The sequence below is a fragment of the Bombus terrestris genome, chromosome 11, assembly GCF_910591885.1.
Source record: "Bombus terrestris chromosome 11, iyBomTerr1.2, whole genome shotgun sequence".
Taxonomy (NCBI): Eukaryota; Metazoa; Arthropoda; class Insecta; order Hymenoptera; family Apidae; genus Bombus; species Bombus terrestris.
Window position 1 is genome coordinate 18,609,921 of NC_063279.1, and position 19,242 is coordinate 18,629,162.

General features: G+C 43.6%; 1 protein-coding gene across 8 annotated transcripts in view; it reads right to left on the reverse strand.

Annotated features, from left to right (window-relative positions):
- The window catches only part of LOC100645803 (nuclear factor 1 X-type), a 65,918-nt gene that overhangs the window by 32,983 nt on the left and 13,693 nt on the right, over nucleotides 1–19,242 (reverse strand). The gene's annotated exons all lie outside the window — the stretch shown is intronic.

Here is a 19,242-nt window from a genome sequence, read left to right on the forward strand (position 1 = left end):
CCGCTCCCATCTTTCATAAAGGAGAGCAAAGATAACTGTCCGAGAGTCAACTGGCATTCGGACTCCTGGTAAACTCTCTGTCTGTCTTTTATGTTCAAAGCGTAAAAAGAAACGACTTTCTAGTATAGCACGCATCGTCGTAAACTGGTTACAGAAACCATATTCGAAAGGAGTTCTTCGTGTATATCGGTAAGTCGAGGCAGCTGTTGATCTGGAAAGTTCCGCCAGTTTACAAACTCCGTCCGATGGCTCGGGACCAAAGCAACGCTGACCTCAAACTATTCGTCGGAACGATATGCGGGAGCACGTTCCCATGTGTCCCCTTCTCCTCCACCCTTCTGATATCTTGACCTTCCTCGAGTTCCACGCGACCCTCTCTGCCATCGTCCTTCGCAATTTTAATTTAGCATCTTTCGATGGAAGGGACTTTATCGCCGTGCTTCACGATCTTTCGCAATTCAACATTTTTAGGATAATGTCGGACCGATATTCTTCAGATCCTTAATATGACAACTCTTTCAAACTCTTTCTATTCGACGAATTTATAATGGAGCTTGGTTTAGACTGCAGTTTCAATTCGGTAAACGAAGAATTACTAACTACGAATTATGTATAATCTGTGCATATTTTGCATTTGAAACGGTGCGACAGTAGTGAATAGCTAACGGTAACTTAACTGCGTAGCTATAAATTATCCTAAAGCAAGGACTTGAAACAGTGGCAATCTTTTCTGTAATTTTTTATTCTAAACTTCACATACTCTGGTCATCGTTTGTCTTTTGACAAAGCGAACCTTCGAAGCTTCTACACAAATTCCAACATCGAAGAGCATCTCCTAAACCCAATCCAGATTCCTATATAATTTAATTTCTGTTCGTCAACGCGTAGAAATAAATTCAATTCCATTCAAGAACTTACTATCATCGTCGTATTAAAGTATGGCAATCTTTTTTAAATGAAATAAAAAGATAACATAAAAAGACGACAAATCCTTACGAACCCATATTGAACGCTTACAAATCGTCTATTAGAACATTTCGAAATATCAACGATCACACGTTATAAGATTTCCCAGAAAACTTCCAAAGACAACGACTACTGATCATGGTAATATCGAGAGTTGCGGAGTCAAAATTCCTTTTCATCCGACTGTCTTCATTTGAAAACAAACTAAAATTCCGCGCAATGTTCTCTCGGAAGGCGAAGACTCTCTGTTCGCGTATATCGGATAAAATTCCAGGCAGCGCTTACGCCTAGGGCAGGCTCGTTTTTCAGTCACCGTGGAAATCTCCGAACAAAGTTGGTCGCGTCGCGTTCGACTCGCAGGCGGGCACGCTCGTCGACCTGCCTCGGCTCCGCTTCTGTTATTCACCTCACGGCCACGGCCCCCGGTGGAATAGCAAATGCGCGCGGGTGCATAAGGTCCCTGAGAAATGCGTCGAAAGCACGCGGAATGCATCGACGCGACGACGACGTCGATCTATCCCGCCTAGCCCCTTTCTGCCACGCACGTGCGAGCTCCGATACTTTTGCGAGGAACAAGAAAACCGCTGCCGCGTTGCTGCGCGTCCTAACGCGCGCGCCGCCTCGTTCAAGTGCCTCAAAGGCCATCGACGATTCTTGGTAAAACCTCGACCTACGAGATTTTCCTCCAGACATTTCCAATGAAACCGAGATTTTGCTGGGAGATAGACTTTATACGGAATGATTACGCGATTTTGTTCCAAGGATGTTTCTTGGCTCGAGGTATCGTGTGAAAGCACAGGTTTTCTGAAGGTAAACGATGAATTTTGGGATTGGATAGATTGTAAGTTTCTTAAAATTTATTTTCTGTAATATCTGGAAACTATAATGAGAATTTATCCGAAAATTGGTATAACATAAAAATATAATTTATATATATATGTACATTCATATTCATCTGCCCTACGTTCTAATAATCTTTTTAAAATGATCAACATGAGATAAATTTCATGGATTAAGTGGATCATCGCTTGTGAGTGATTTAGATAACATCGTTAGAAAAGAGTAAGCAAATACGATATATATTTTGGAAAAATTAAATGTTATAACGTAATGTATTTCGAATCTATTCCGGTTCCCAAGGTAAAATATATAAAATTCGCGTTGCAGTTAGCCTGTCAATTCGAAATCAAGCCCATCGATAAGAGCACCGTTAATCCAAACGCTGATCGGAGGCCGATCTACATATACGTTAGAAACACGTCGGTCGTTTACGAACGACGAACATTTTCCAGCTCGTTGCGTCCTTAATACCGTCTAGGCGGTAGTGCGAGTAGTCGCGCGAGCGCGTTTTTCGCGCACGAGAAAATTTCAAGCACGTCCCGGAGAGTCTCGCGCACAGAAATGTCACGCGGACACGCAGGCCGGCTCAACTGTGGGAGAGACCTGGGCTGCGGTTACGGTGCATCCTGCATAAACCCGATCAAGTATGCCGAGTGTGAAGGAGGGCTGCGAACGCACCGGCCACGTATATCGTGACATGCGTATGTACACCTAGGCGCGGCAGTTTACCTCGTTCACGCCACCGATTTCTCGCGATGCTATTCCAGCCGTTCTTGACCAGCGTCGGTCGATACGTGCTCGACAATCCGTTTCTACCACGATTGTTTGGAAATTGGTCGAAACAGAGTCGAGAGTATTTCGATCGAGTTTAACAGGAAATAAATGAGCCTCTTAGGCAAAGAGAAAAATCCTTTCAACGTTCAAGTTCGATCTAAATATTACGCTGAGAAGAGTTCTACCTCAAATATTCGTTGCTGCGAACTACTCTAATCTACTTAAGCAACGTGTTGATATAATCTTCTGGGACACGTAAGAAGCAATCTCTCCGATGCATTACCGCGTCGATCGCGATCGCCGTGGAATTCTTCGGGCTCGACGAGTCAGGTATTGAATAAAAGTCGTAAGTTTCTCCGCGCAAATAAATCTCGGAGAGGCGGTTCATTTTTATGCTTTTCTCTCTGTAGCACATTCACGTACGGCTCGTTCGATCCGGCCGGCCCTATCCAGCTTCGGCCGGAGCAATCGAATTCGTCTCACTTCGAGAGCCAACGAGCCCTCGTTACATTAGACTCGGTGAAATTGAACGTAAATACCGTGAAGAGAAGGACTGCCTCCAATTCTGACGGTTCGTCGCGTATCGCATGATTATTCCAAACGGGACGACCGTCTTCGAATTCTCCCTCTTTGAAATTGAGGAAGCGTCGCAAGATAATTCGAGACAACTCGTTCTAAACCCATTCTTTCGGGATTTGCTGCTCTTTTTGGGAAACCCTTCGTTCCCGTGGACCGAAATCTAGAAAATTCGTCGACTGAGCCATGCAACGACAGATAATTTGTTGACCGAAGAATTTTTATACCATTCGTCATCTGCACTTAAATTCGCACGTAATGAATGACTAACGAAATTCATAAATTAGTCGCAAATGCGACTCAGATTCGATATTCAACCAAATATTCCCTAAATGCAAATCATAAATCCATCGATGTTTATGCACCGCTCAAATCGATAAAAATCGTGCCTAAAAGGTGTTCACAGCTTCTGGTCCCTCGAAAGAAAGAAAATCGTGCGCAAGTCAGATTTTTCCAGGAGTTTCTTCAACGCGACAATAACAGCCTTGTAAGATATATCTATAGAAAGAGAAGAGAAGAGGGGAGGGGAGAAGGAAGAAAGGAAGAGATCCGAGGATTCACAAAAGCGGCAGCTATTTCGGGCACAAACATTCAGGGAATGCGAGGACGACATCGAAACGGAAGTGGCGTGCACAGTGGCTTAAAAAGGGGGCCAGTCAGCCAGAGGTAATCCCGAGGAAGTAAGGGAGCTTCAATCGCAATATCAACGAGAAACAAAGCCCGTCCGAGTGAAGGAAAGAGGAAACGAAAGAACGCGAGTTTTCTACGAGGAGGTGGAGAGAGAACAGAAGTAGAAGAAGTTGGTCCACGCGATTGTTGGAACGCGGAAGAGCATCGATGCTCTCAGCCGTTTCTATTTCCGTTTTACGTCTCGCTGCAAGTTCTTCCATCCGCCCCCACGCGACCAAGCCCTCACGAAAGATCGGTGGAACAAAGCGGAAACAGGTTGTCGCGTTTTCCGGACCAACGCGCGATTTCCTTTCGTTTCACAGTTTCGTCTTTCCTCGCAATTTTTTCCTCTGTCACCGTGTCAATTGTCGTCAAATAGTTACTTTCACGATACGATAAGTATTATTAATCACTGCTTGACTGATGATTTCCAGACGATTCAGCTTTTATAAGATGCGATCGATTACGAGGATTCAAGATCGTACTGTGAGAATTTTAGAAGAAGATCTTCCAATTGTCCCCGACGCTTTTGCTTGTTCTGGAGAAGTACGATATTTGTTAAATTATAAGTTATTGAGTCGATAACTTTTACAGTTTACCAAGCAGCAAGTATATTTTTCGTGGTAATTTTTCAAGAATGACGGTACACTTTCACGGGACGGTTTAGAAAGATAATTTCGAGACTAAGTCTTTGAACGTTTTATTAAGAAAAATGCAGGAATGCTGGAAAATGTACGCTTGGTATCTAGAGGAACAGCAAGATACGGACGCAACAGCTGCCGGCGATTTATTTTGGATTTGCCGCGAGCTTTCGTGGCACGGTTCAAGCAGCGCGAATATATGACACGGTGTGACACGGCGCATACCTGCCGCGGACGCGAAAGAAGCCCACGCGTGTGTTATGCCTCGCCTTTTGCTCGACGTAATCACGACAGCAACTCGTGAAAATGGGATTCGCTTTGATCTCACTACACATGGTATCGCGATCGAATGGTTTAGCTTTGGAAGAGAATCATCCTAACAGAAAACGATTTACATCTTACGACGAAAAAAGTGCCTTTCCGAGAAGCTTATAATAGATTCGCAGTTTAAAAGAATTGATTGCCAATCGACAGACTTTTAAAGGTGAAACTGATAAACCTCGCGTTCTCTCGAATTTCTAAGAAGATAGCGTTATAGTTCAGTGGCAAAGGAACGTAATACAGACTTCATACAAACATAAACGTTTGCAATTCCTTCTTATGAGTGCAAATAAATAAAATGTCAAAAATTAACTCAAAGTAGAAAGAAATGGTGGATACTAAATGTATCGACGAGTTGCTATGAAAATCGACACGTTTGGTGGCTCGGAATAAATGATTCGTCAGAGCAATTCAATTGGTGATTCGTCAAAGACTCTTCTGTGCAATCTAAACGTAGACGAAACGTGAAACCGACGTTTCACGAAGCTGAACATCATTCTGCAATTTCGTCGTTCTTTTTATTTCTTCCTCTCTCTCTCTCTCTCTTTCTTCTTTTTCAGAACAGTGTTTTTTAATTTCATTGCCGGTACGTTCTTTTAAAATTCCACGTACATAATTACGAGAGCTCGTACGTGTGCCCGCTGCAGTAAACGCATCCTCGAATTCGCGCACACCGAAATTACGTATTACGGTCGTACTTCTCGCGAATGAATTTAGCAAACGTACGCACGTTCCTGCATACCGGGTGACATGAGATTAATCGACTTTCAATGAACCAACGATAAACACTTTTCTTCAAAGCTATTTCTAACGGGCATCTTTCCTATGAAAAAGAAGATTCCTCCTTTATTTTCAATTAACAAATTTTCTACTCTATCCGACTCAAAATTAAACCAGTTATCTAGAAGAAGTTTCTGATAATATTACAAACTCTATCGCATTTTAACAATCGCTTTCATAATCCCCATTCATCTAATTACCATCCGTGCAATTTATCCAAACACTGCATCTACTCGCAAAGTAAGCTGAGAAGGCAGCCAAAGTTGAATCTGGGAAATAAGGCGAACCAAGGAACCGGAGTAGGAAGTTCGCGACAGAAGTTTGCTAAAACCATCTCCTTATATCCTCCGTGTAATACATAATGCTTTACCCTGTTCTTCTGTAACAACCTTTATACGCCGCAAAATCTCCTTTACCTTAACAATCCAAAAACGGATGGAAGAACAACCTTGGGAAGTGCCTAAAAAGTTCTCAAAATTATGGATCGGGTGTTCCCTCCATCCAATCCTAAAATCATCCATTCGACTACATGTCCATTTCGAAAAGTCAAGAACCACTTGCGATAACAAACACTAACAGCGTTACACCGGCGTCACCCTATATAAAACCCCCATGTGCATCATCCACCGTTAATGCATTCCCATGTGTGAGTGTGTCGACGGTGAGCGTGGCCCTCCCTCGGCGCCGCCGCCCCCAGAGAATCGTGGTAGGGGCTGACCCCCACTTCGAAAATGCCTGGGTGCCCTCGCTGTCGTGCCTCCACCACTCGTCCTGCCGTGCCCCCACTGCCGCCGACACGACAGGCCCCCACTACCGCTGCCGCAGCAACTACGGCCGCGGAGGCTCACAGGCTATTTTCAAGCGCGGGAAATAAAGCGGAGGCTGCATTTTTAGCCTAACGGCCGACGGTCAGCTCGTTTTCGTCTTCCCATTCTCGCAAACACGGCCAGGGGATGAGAGGAGACAAGTACACGAAAGAGTGGAGGGGAATGAGTGAGAAGAACGAAAGGGATTGTCTCCTCGATGGGGTTAATTGGAGTTGTGTAATCGAGTGGGAGGGAGGATCGATGCTGCGAGAACGTTTCTTTATTTCCGATTAGGTTCTATTAGTTCGTCTTTTAGCGGAGTCTTGCTAGCTAAATGCGTTCCATCGTCTCTGCTCTAAGATATCTTTTTTAATTTCGCTAATTTAAGCGCTCGTTAGCTAATTTGTACCATTTGCTTTCATTTTTCTTTCAATTTCAAGGTATGTGTAAGATGCGATCTCTTATATAATTAGTACGTATAGCTTTAAATAAATTTGTAACTGCAGGGAAAAAATTGTAAAAGTTCGCACTCAAGTGATACGTCAGGTATCCATCTTTAAATATGACAGACTGCAAACTCCTCAAATCGTTTCGGCATAATTATAATCTTGTAATCATAGACTTCTAAATTTATAACTAGAACTATAACTATATATACATACTGCATTCGAAAATTACTCAATGAATACGAACAAACCAGATGCAAAATCGAATGTAACGTATAATTACAAAGTAACGGACACATTTAATTTCTCGAATCGATCTCAACAATAATCATCAAATACTCTGTCTAACTGCTTTCTAACGCAAGGCAATTGTACCTGGCGGTCGAATATAATCCGAACGAAGCCCTGGAAACAAGGCAGAGACAGTCGTTTAGAGGGGGAAGTTTCTGAACGAGCTAAGCCCTTTAACACGCGTTACGGTGTAATTTCACTGGGCAGAGAATCGCTCTAAACGATACTCCGCGGCAACGAGGACGCTGGTCTCGAAACTTTTCGACAGTGGTCGGGGTGCAGACGCCATCCTCCGACGCCCCCTCAGCCACCAACGCCGCCGGAGGTGCGTTAAGGAACGAAAAATTAAGGAGGACGGCGCCAAAGCCGGCGGAGCTTTAATATTTAGATTCAATTACGAGAAGAAAGAAGGCATCGTTATGCGGCAAATTGTCGCAGTCTGCTGGACCGCGAAACAGAGGGTGGGTGGCTCGGAGGTTGAGGGTAGACGGTGGAGAGAAAAAGAAAGCAAGGGCTGGCCGAGACGCGTTATATCGCGACGTAATGGACGCCTCGAGAGGCTTGCTCGCCTGGCCTAGCTACTTCGTGAAAGTTATTGTTATTAGAGGCGTACAGACCGAGAGGATTCCTGTGTATTTGCCGATTTTTTCGGGCCACTCTCCTTATCTGCCACCTCTTTTAAAGTGGTAATTGGTGGAGCTGGTCTACGAAGTATTTTATGGAACCTTTTTGCGCGAATAAGAGGAGTTTATTCAACTTCAGGTGAAAAATTCTTGATATACGATGTGCTTCTGCCAAAGAGGACAAATCTCCTATTTCTACTTCAGCGAAATTTCGAGTTTTCACCAAGCCCTTCATGCACACGATGAAACGATGATACTCGGTAATAAACCTCTACAGCGTGCATAATTTTAAATACATTCATCTCGAAAAGCCGTTTACGCACGTTAATCCTTTTTTATTGGATTACATCATACATATAAATAGAGAATTCTATAAACATGGGGGTGAGTTTGAGAAGCTTGTCGGTGACATTGAATTTGTTCGATTTACCTTCGATTCGCGTGCATAAATTTCAAACAATTCACGAAATACGGATAAATCGGCAAAGATGATCATTGATCTCTCTTCGCAAATTACTCATATCTGCCCGTTCCATATAAGGGACACAAAACAAAGGATATAATGCAATTCCGAAAAAATCACAATTCCATCGAAATGAACTCAGTTCCGTATAATAACAAATGATGGAAATTGAATCATGGAACTGGTTGCATTGGGATAATCAAACAAATCAGAATAACCCATGTTCCGGAAAAGACGTAGAACCTTCTCAGAGTCGTTAAGAGTCAAAACACCGTTTACCTCGCGTATAAAGGAGATCGAAGATCCATCGGAACAAAGAGAGATCGCGAAAACAGAGTGGTTCGATGAATTTTTCGACCGGGTTGGAGCCGGTTGGCGCATGATCGCGAAAAGAAAAGCGCGTGTTCGGTCGAACCACGTGGCCGGACTGTGTTGGCGTACGCCGTACGCCAAATCAACAACGCTAGCCCCCTACGTACGAATTACGGGTTTACGAATCTTTGGCAGCCGGCGAGGCGAGTTTAGGTCGGCCATGTGCACGCCACTTCCCGTGCCACGTGCTATCTCCACGCGATCTCTCCTTTCGAACGCGCTTGTACTTGGCCCCGGTGCTTTCTTCTTTTCGATGACATTGAAATTCTCTTCTGAACTACATCATCGGATTTTCACGCAAACGTTCGATTTTGGAACTTCAAGTTGGAATTTTAGAAATCAAGATTTTAGATTTGGTGATGGCTTAAAAGACAGAATTTAGTAGAATTATTCGAGAGCTACTGGGTCACGCGCGCTTTTGATTCACGATAGGAACGTGTCCCGAATCTACACCAGAGCTTCTACGCTTACCGAAATGTCATGCATCATGGAATTGCGAAATGTTACTGTACTGAACGTGTCTTGATTTCAAATTAGTGTATCTTCTAAATTATTCGAAATTTTTTAAGGCAATAAATTGTACGATTCATTCGATTTATTTCCTCGCAAACATAAAATAATACCAATAATGTCAATAACGTAATTATTATTAGTATTACTAGAATGTTTCTCGAAGCAAAAGAATCATATCCATTTAAATCAACGTCTTCTATATGGAAACGCATATCTCTATCTCGACTAGCTGGTTCAAAGGGCTTAACTGTCGGGGTTAAATTCAGGCCACCCCCCGCCCTCGGTAAGCGTAATCTATAGCGATTTCTCTCGCAGAGAACACCGACAGGCACTCTGAATGCACGTGTGCGCGAGTATCGATTCGGTTTTTCGGCCTCGGGTCTCGTTTCGAGCCGCTGTCGCGACTCTGTTCGCTGCGTGTTTACGCGCGCTTATCCTATCAAAATTGTGCACACGCGTTGTAACGCGTGTCACGGGAATTAAGCGGGCAAATAAGCCACTTTGCCATCAGGAAGCTCGTCCATTTCCGGCGAACTGAAAATGTTGCAAAATGATCGATTCGTTCCACGATGCGACAGACGTTTTACGCTCTTTTTCTAGAAAGAAATATTCGAGAAGTTCGTACATGTACGAAGTTAAGTAGTTGGATCTTTATACTGTGAAAGGTTGTTGCGAATCGTCATGGTTTTTCGAAGACGAAGAAAGTAGTTTGGTCAGGGAAGAAGGTGTAAAGGAGATTCTTCTAGACAATTGTCCACTCAAGCTCTTAAACTTCGTCCACTCGTAGTTAAAAAGAAAGATGTTTTTACCGCGAGAATCTCGGCCGAGATTTAAGGCTACGAGAAACTTTCTACCGCCACCGAGGGGAAGAAAAAGGTATTTCATTCAAGAAAACCTCCCAGAACTCACATATTCCGTTTTACAAGATTACAACATCACACCGTACAGAAATGAAAGATTGACAAATATCTATAGTGTTTATCAGCGGCACAAAAACTCTAACGATTGTGCGTATCACGATCTACGTAAACGGCATAAAAACATACAAACCACCCTCTCAAAATTTCGTATTCCAAACAGCAGCCTCAGCCGTTCGCGATACACCGGAACATCCTCTGTACTCCAATCCGAAAAAAATTGCCAAATTTCGAAAATAAAAACGGAAAGAAAAAATCTCGTTCGAGTTCCATAAATCGAGATACTGGAAGAAGCCGTGTCATAAATTACAAAACCGAAGGATCGAGACTCGGAGTGGTCGTATGCACATGTACGCGCGACGGAAAAAAGCTCGAGTGTCCGTGGCTAGGAAAAGGGGTTAGCATAGAGGGATGGAGAGTTGGTCGGTGCGCGTCGATCGAGAATTTATGGGAAGCCCATAGGTGGGCCGCTTCCAAACGCTCGATGGCAATGGCTACACGCGCTTCATAGAAGAGGAAGGGAAGAGGAGATGAGGAGAGAAAAAGAGAGAGGCTGGGATAGACTGGAATATATTTATTAATTTGGCATGCTTCCCGACCGTATAGCTGCTGGCCCCTTACGTTACTACGTTATGACGCGAACAAAGCGACTCCGCGATTTCTTTATAGGCAATTCCGGCCTCTGCATAGAGTGTTGTAAATATTACAACCCCTCCTACTACTCTTTCTATCTCAATATATGTATATATAAATCTGTATATACATACTAGGGTGTTCCAGGTTTTTGCGTAAAATAATGACAGGATATGGTACGAGTAAAAATAAGAGAAAATATTGTATAAGTATACGCTCATAAATACTCGATTAATAACCTCATTCATCTCTTATATCACTGTGACACATTTGGTAAAATAAAGGAAAATATTTATAGACGATGAGAATTGCGCGCCCGAATGTATAGGAATTTTATTTTCTTTCTTTATCTAAAATCAATTTCTATATAACATTTTTCGTTATCTTTAATCGCGGAATATAATGGTAAAATGGAGCCAAAAAAGATAAAAGAAAGTAAAAATAAAAAAAGACCTGGGACACCCTATATGTATGATAACTACGTAGAGGATCGAGCATCCCGGGCCACCCCCAGTTTAACCCATCCTCCCCATTTGTTCAACCCCTGAGGCGCTTCATTCCGCGCGGCCTTTGAACTTACGCGAGACGACGAGGATTCCTCGAGACACCGCCGCGAAATGCCGCGCTTAATTTGTTTGCGAGACCTCTTCTTTGCAGGGAAACCGCTCCCAAACGAGGTTTGCGGTTCGGTTTGCGAAAAGCCATTTAGGAGAACGAGTCTCGAGGATAGGTTGATTTGATTTTGCCAAGGCCTTACTTTCTGATACGTTACTCGAGGTGAAACTTGCAGATGATACGCAGATATTTTATACAATATTAGATTGCACTGTGGGAAACTTAAAGGAAATCTTCGGAGATAAAGTATATTGGAAGATTTGTTGAGAAGTTTCCAAGAAATTCTTCATTCTGCGTTAGAAGAAACGACGAAGAAAATGTAAAGTAACTTTGCATATTACGAAGAAGATAAATTATTATTACAGTCAATCTTCGTGCACGACGAAAATCAAAAGGGGTTAACAGATCAATTTAACAGTTAACAAATAAATATTCTCGGTTCGCTGTGTATTTGCCAAACGGAAGATGAAACAAGGTCATCCTCGATTTAAGAAGAAACATCAACTCTTTTCAATCATAAAAAAAAGCTGGCGTCAAATAGAAGAATCATGCTCTCGGAAGAAATAATTTTCTCCAGGACAATTCCAAGAACTGATATGCAGGCCGTAAGAGGAACACGAACTCGCGACTTTTATAATCTGAGTACGGCTGCGAGACGACATTCCTCTGGTCGCATAATTCATTCGTTTTTCAGACACCGGCGTCAGTCTCCTTGGGGGATTGCTTCGATCTACTCGTTTATTTTCGCGGATATCTTTACGCCGTTGAATGGGAATACTACCGCGGACAGATTTATTTAGAACGGGGAGAACGCGTTTTCCCCCTCATGCCTCTTTCCACCCCCTTTTATTTATCGTTACCGCGACAATGGAAATGGCCAACGGTGTCCTCGGATTGTACTCTAATTTAATGGACATCCGTGGCAATAATATGAAGAAGCTACCGTAGAAAACGCGAAAATGGCGCCCTGTAAATTCTGAAACGTGGACCGAACAACTTTCGCGTACAGATAAATGGACGATAATTGTGTTGTAATGGTAAGGTAATGGTAGTGTGTTGTAATGGTAAACTTTGATGAAAACTGAGTGTCCATTTTTCGACCGAACTGTTTTTGCTATTTTTTACAAAGGTTAAGTAGGACTGGAAATAATCAATTTATAATTTTTCGTAAAATTATCATTTTTGGACAATTGTATGACTGTTGATAAGGTAACGATAAAGTGTTAATAGAAGTTTATAGGAATTTGAAAGATTTATACCTTAGATGTAAGTTCCGGTATGAAGCAAATATTCTTTGGAAGGAAAAGACACTCTTATGTGGTGTCGAAACTAATATTCCGTCAAAGTGGATTCTAAAATCGAAGAAAATCAAAGTGTGTCGATTAGGAGACACACGGATAAACGCGATATCGATTACGCCTCATTTAAAAGTAAAACTGCCGGAATTGGGCCAAAGTGGAGGCCTAACGAATCCAATCGACTTATCGAGCCGCGATGAATTTCACAGTTCTTTACCACCCTCCGAGCCTTAATTTGCTGCCCATTCCGTATACCCGACAGTCAGTTCGCCAAATCAGATTGTTGGCTCGCGCGTCGACTTTTAAGTATCTCTTACTTGTTCGCAAAATTACTAAATGCTGTATTTGCTTCAAGAAAGGCCAAACGTTAAAAAAATATTTTTACCTGCAATTAAAAATATAGTAACATTACCTAGTACTAGTTGAGATTTAAACAACTCGGCTGAAAGTACTCCATGAATTACACAACAATCGTTGTTCTCAACAAGATACTTCGTGAAAGCAGAATTTATTCCCAAAATTCTCCATCGCCAGCAGCTTTAAAAAGTCCCTAGTACCCAAAGAACAACCCTTGGCCTATGCAACAGCTCTATCTAGAATTACACCGAACCAGAAGTCGAGGAATGCTGTCAAATCAATGTTTATTTTGAAAATCTTCCAGCATCAAAAGAACATCCCCTCGGTGTACAAAAGAGCACCATTGACCCCTGTGATCACAATGCATGTGATTACATCGACCCGGAAGTGAAGCGATACGGGGGCAGATTCGCGGCTATAAAACCGCCCGCACCCAGGAAACGCGTGGAGCGATTGGACGTGGGATGACGTTAGTCGGGGAGGCGAGGCCATTGCGAAAATTTTATTGCCATTGTTTCCGGCGTCTCAGGCCGGCGTTCCTTCGAGAATATTCGCGCGAAAGGGTTCCCTCCTCTCTCACAGACGTACGCGATATGCTTTGCCGGCAATAAAACGCGATCCATGGAGCGGATGGAAAGGGGAGAGAAACGCGGAAGTGGATTATTTCGCGTCTCAACGATATGCCTGCCGTCAGGACGCCTCGAGCCAAGGGTTCGTCTTCTCGACGATCGTTTATCTTCACAGCCTCCAGCCGAAAGGCCAGGCTACGTCCCGTAAAAAGTCTCACGCGCGATTAAACGCCGCTAGCTCCGTCACCAGGGGGTCGAAACCAAGTACAGAAGAGAGGGTTGATGTAGTTTTATTTTCTTCAACACGCTGAGAGCGCGAAATGAAGGAAACGACTGCGTTTGTTTGAGATAATCGAGCAGTTGAAGTGTTAAACGACGTAAGTGTAAGTGTAAGTAATCAGACACGAAGATTTTAAGTATAGAAGAGAAATACGACTCTTTTAATCCGCTCACCGCGACAGATCGACTTGTCACTCGAATTGATAATCTCTTTCGAATATAATAATTTCTTTCTTTAAAGATCATTTATATTTTATATTCGTGTGTATCGTTCCGTTAGTCTCAGAAAGAAATGATATTTAAATTTGTAATGACTAAAAAAAATATAATAAAAGGAAGCTGCCGGAGAATCAGCTTGACGACACGAAAATTCCGCGTGTCCTGTCCCGCATCGCGCCATTTATTTATTCATCGATTCGCGGCAGCAGTCGATGTGCATCGACCTTATTAAGCCCCTCTTCTCTCTGTCCCACCACCGCTTGCAAGCCGGCGTCCCAAAATCAACATGAAAAGAAAGAGGGGCTCGAAAAAGAGAAGAGGCGGTCGAGGAAGCGGATAATCCCTGGTGCCGCGGGTGCGTCGATATAATTAATAACCCGAAAGCCGAAACACATAATCCAACATTAACAAGCAGCGGAAAACAGGCTCACACTCCCGTGTCGCGGGTGTAGAGGTCGGCGCACGCTTGTGTATCGAGCCCCAGCCCCCCAACGTAAACTGGAATACACCTCCTCGTGACGAGGAGGTGCGAGGTGCATCGTGATGCGATAGCCCGCTTGAGCTCGTTAGATGAATGGGGCCGACACACATACCGAACAACACCGAGCTAACCGACACGGCCAACCAGAGAAGGGGTTGGGAGAGGATAGTTGCCAGAGCGAGAAGGACGGCTAGATATCGAGAACTGTCGAAAAGAGGAGAGAAACGTCCAGAGAGGGACAAAGAGGTAGCGACACGGGAACAAAGGGGAAGGGTTCATAGGTGGGTAGGATAGGCAAAGAGAGAACGAGAGAGGAAGAGGGAAAGGTATAGAACACAGAACACGAGGGTGGTTGGTGGTTGGGCCGAAGGGCAGACGGAGGATGGGAGTGGAGAGTAGAGGACGGCCCGCTAGTTTGCATAAATTTAGGAAATACAGGGTAGAAAATCGATATCCGCATAGAGATTATAGATGGTGGTTGGTAGGCGCCGCGTAGCCGCAGCCTCCGTCGCGACGGCGTATGCGCTACATGTCTACGCTCTCTGCCGACTACCCTCGTTCCACCCTCTCCCGACTGCACACCCCTCCTCATTCTATCTCTCTTTCTCTTGCCCGATTCCGTCTCGCCCTAACCACCCTGGCCATGCCCCTATATCCCAACCCTTTCTATCTTCCTCCGTCTTTCTCTGTTTTCCCTCGATCTATCTCCATCCTGCTTTCTCTCCGGCTACCCGAAAAGCTCGTGTGTACCCGTGTACTAGGATACTTCTTGCGGGTGTTGGTAGTGCACTCTCTGCACCCCCGCACATTTTGCACCCACCAACCCCTCTTCATCCCTCTGCCGCCCTGTTCTCGCGTGATAGCGCGACTCGTACACGTTCTCCGCGTCCTACAATATCTCTGTCCCGGTCTACCCACGAATCTTCCGTCTTTTCCACCCCGTTCGAAATCCCGCACCCTCTCTGACTCTTCGTCCTCTCGTCCTCTCCACCCTCTTCCCTTTTCCTCGTCTCTCTGTTTCTCGGACTCTCGATGCCACGTTTTGTCTCCTCGTTCCCGGCTAGCCGTCTCCGTCTCTCCGGATCCTCTCTCACAACCCCAACTCCCCCAGCCACCCGTAGTTTCTCGCTCTTCCTCCCGTCCCCAGAATTGAAGTAGTCGATATCGTCCTGCGGCCTGTCTCGAAATTAAGAGAAAACGACGGACTCGGACCATGCTCCGCAGCCCCCTACCCTTGACGGTCCAAGAATTTTTCTTGCTTCCTTTTTTCGCTCTTCGAACGCTTCTTCTCTGACAATTTCCACCACCCCATCATTCGTATTCCTTTTTTCCTCTTTCTCCTCCCTTTTTCTCCTTTTTACTCGGTTTTTCGGTAGCAGGGTGTACCATATCGCCCAGTCGTCGGACCAGGGAGAAAGAGCGAGCTTCTATGCCTTTCCTCGTCCACTCTGCTCGTCCTTCGTGGTCGACGAATTTTTTCTTTTTTTTTTTTGGTAGCCCCCGAGGGAATCAAGGGGAGAGGATGTGTTTTTTTTCGAGGGCACTCGCCGTCGAACGAGACCTTTCACCGAAGGGGTTAATCGCGTATCGACGAGCCGCGATTATCGGTCTTTTCGGGGTGCTCGGATACGTAAACAGTACGACGTAAGCTTTCGTAATTCCAATAACTGTTCTCTGATATTTCTTCCAACCGAGTCTCGATTATTAATAGAATCTTCCTTTTTACAAAAGAGCGAGAGACGGACTACAGGTAAATTGCGGATTGTCGGGTGATTAATGCGGTATCGATAAAGGGGTTGAGGCGTGCAAACTTTTAATTGCAACGCTCAGAGACCTCGAAAGTCTTGATTTTCTCGAACAATGCGAAACTGCCTTACGTCACGCGATTCAATCCGATATAAGACATCCTTCTAAAGAATGGACATCGATCACGATTCTAACTGTGAATCGGCAAAGAATTTTTCTTATGATTTTACACGCGGCTACAGGCTGAGATTTTAGCAACGAAACAAAACGAGGAGAATTGTTTTACATCGTGTTTAAAGTGTAATTCTGTACAATGTCCTTATCCCGCATACATGAGAAACAGCAGACTACGAATTACGGTTCTCAACTTTATACGATCGATTTTAAGATTACGAACTACGTTTTTTTGTTTCACAGGATGAAGTACGGACTACAAATCCCCTTTTCCTAGAATTCGGACTACAAAGTAGCTATTTTCTATTTTACGCGAGGCTTTGGACTATAAATTATGCCGTAGATAGGCAACCGACTGCAAATCCCCCTTTTCCTATCTAGATAACGCTCTCGACTACAAAGCACCTCTTCTTTATTTATGTCCCACCACTTAGACTGTTGATTAGACCGCAGCCAAACTTTAAATGAACTTCAAACTACGGATTTAACCAATTCAATCCTTCGCGTTACCGAAGTTTTTACGATACGATTGTCAACGATTACAGTATACTCTTATAGCGGCACTTTTCCAGATAGCAAGGATTTTGTTGCAAAGAATTTATTTATACACTAACAATAGTCTCTTAACTATTCTCTTTATCGATGAAAATGGTACGAGAAATATAACAGCGATAGTGGGATGCGAAGAATGAACTGTGAAGAATGAATTCTCCATCAAACCGTATAAAATTTTCAAGTCGAAATTTCTCAATAAACAGATACTTGAAAATTCTCAATCTTTATCGAAAACCACTTTACCCAGAAATGTTAGAGAAGGGAGGAGGGAATGTTACAGACACCTGCAAGGTCCCAAGATACAAAGTTATTTTGTCCTGGTAGCTGCAATACTTAGATTGAAATATAACGGATATATGGTCATCGTATTGAAGTAAAAGTTTCTTTATTCCTTCGCGATCGTCTCAACCGATTCGGAAAAATAACTCTACGTTTAGTGACACAACCTCAGAAGTTCCAATTTATTCAACGATTACAAATGGCGTAAAGTATGTATGTAAATGGCGAGAAATATGTAGAGTCAGAGAAAGTGTCCGAGAGTGGAACGTGTTCCTGTTCGAATCGGTCCGCTTTCAAAGATTGCGATTAGAAAAGAGAAGAATATACGAGAGAGAGAGAGAGAGAGAGAGAGAGAGAGACGGGGGGAGGAAGTCTCTCTTCTCTGGAAACGTCCATTCCAATTTTCCGCGGGGACGAGTGTCGCATGTCAACGAGTCATGCACGTCGTCGCTTTTTATCCGCGAACGCCATGAAATGTGTATCGCTTTTTTCCCGGCTCTTTCTGGAAAGCATCTGCGTACGTGGCCTGTGTGTCGAGCGGCTTTCTACCAGCTCGAAAATTTCAGGTCGACGAATGTGTTGTCGCCCGATTACCGAGATCGATTCGTTCGTTCGGAAAAACGATACGAAAATGGATGAATCAAACGCGAGTTCGAACCAACTCCCAATCTTCTTTTTAGTCCTCCATCCTTTCCAACAGCGAACAGTAGTAACTTGCTATTGCTTTTCAAAGTTTGAATGTGACCTAAATCTAATCTGAACCTAACGCCAGATAATGTTTCTTGGAGGGATGCCGACACAACGATGCGGTGATAAAATAAAATAGTAAAATACACACGAGTAGGCTTGTTGATATTTATGCGAATTCGAACTTTTTATAACCGTAAGTGAACAAATGAAATCTAAGCAGAAAATCTTATTTACTAAATATCGTGAAGAGTGCTATACTTCGAATATCACATTTTTGCATATTATCTGCATTCTGTGTATTTGTACGCTTTCAAATGTCCCAGAATTGCATAAATATTTGCAATCTGTATACGAATAACTTTCAAGTCACGTGGCACTACAAAGAATGAAGTAAGATATTCGAAAACATATATGTAGAATGTTTCGATAAAAAGTAACCGAAAGCCAAACAAGATTTAGAAACCCTAACCAACGATAAATTCGAATTGAAGAAGAAAGATCGTTGACAAAAGTTAATTAAAATGGCAAAGGAGAAACGAACAGACTCGCAAACAGATATCGTCGATTATGGGTTCTGCGAATAGGGCCCTGTTCTACGCTCGGTCACAATTTCATAAAGCCCGTCTATATAATGGTACAGGGCTCGGCCGAGCCTGCAGGGCTTCGTGCGACGCAGATTAAATGTACTTCATGTAAAATTCAACGCGACCCGCGCGCGTCTACGGCTCCGAGGCACTTTCGTTTTTAAAAACTTCCACGCAGCGACCCCCGGGAAAAATTTGTATCATGCCAATCGCCATTCCATCGAAGTCCTATTCGTGACTTGGAAAATTAGCCTGTTCGAAGGAAGGACGAAACTAAAAAAATCGCGTAGTAGTACCTAGATACGAAGTGATACTCAAACCTAAATACATACATTGACTGACAATTTTTAGGACTTTTAAAGGAGAAAGGAAACTATCCTTCGAAACTATACAAAATATCGAATGTAAGAGATTAAAGACAAAGATAAATAGAAATCACGACAACGAAAAGAACCGACTGCTTATTTTCGCATAACAAAGAATCTTGAAACCGTTTCACCTGTCATCGGGTATCGGATTCTAATTCGCGTCGAATCAATCGTACGATACAGTCGTAAAACAAGGAGTTAGCGAAAAAAAATTGGTCGTTGGCCGACGATTTCCCCTGAAGTCGACGATCCATCGATCCCCCCTCCATTCTACGATAGGATAGCTTCTTTCACGAGCATCGGCCCGTTCGTTCTTTTCGTCCCGCTAAATACCGCAGCATCGCGAAATTAAAATATTGATCGAACAGCGTCGCGAGGGAGAATACGAATTGCGGTG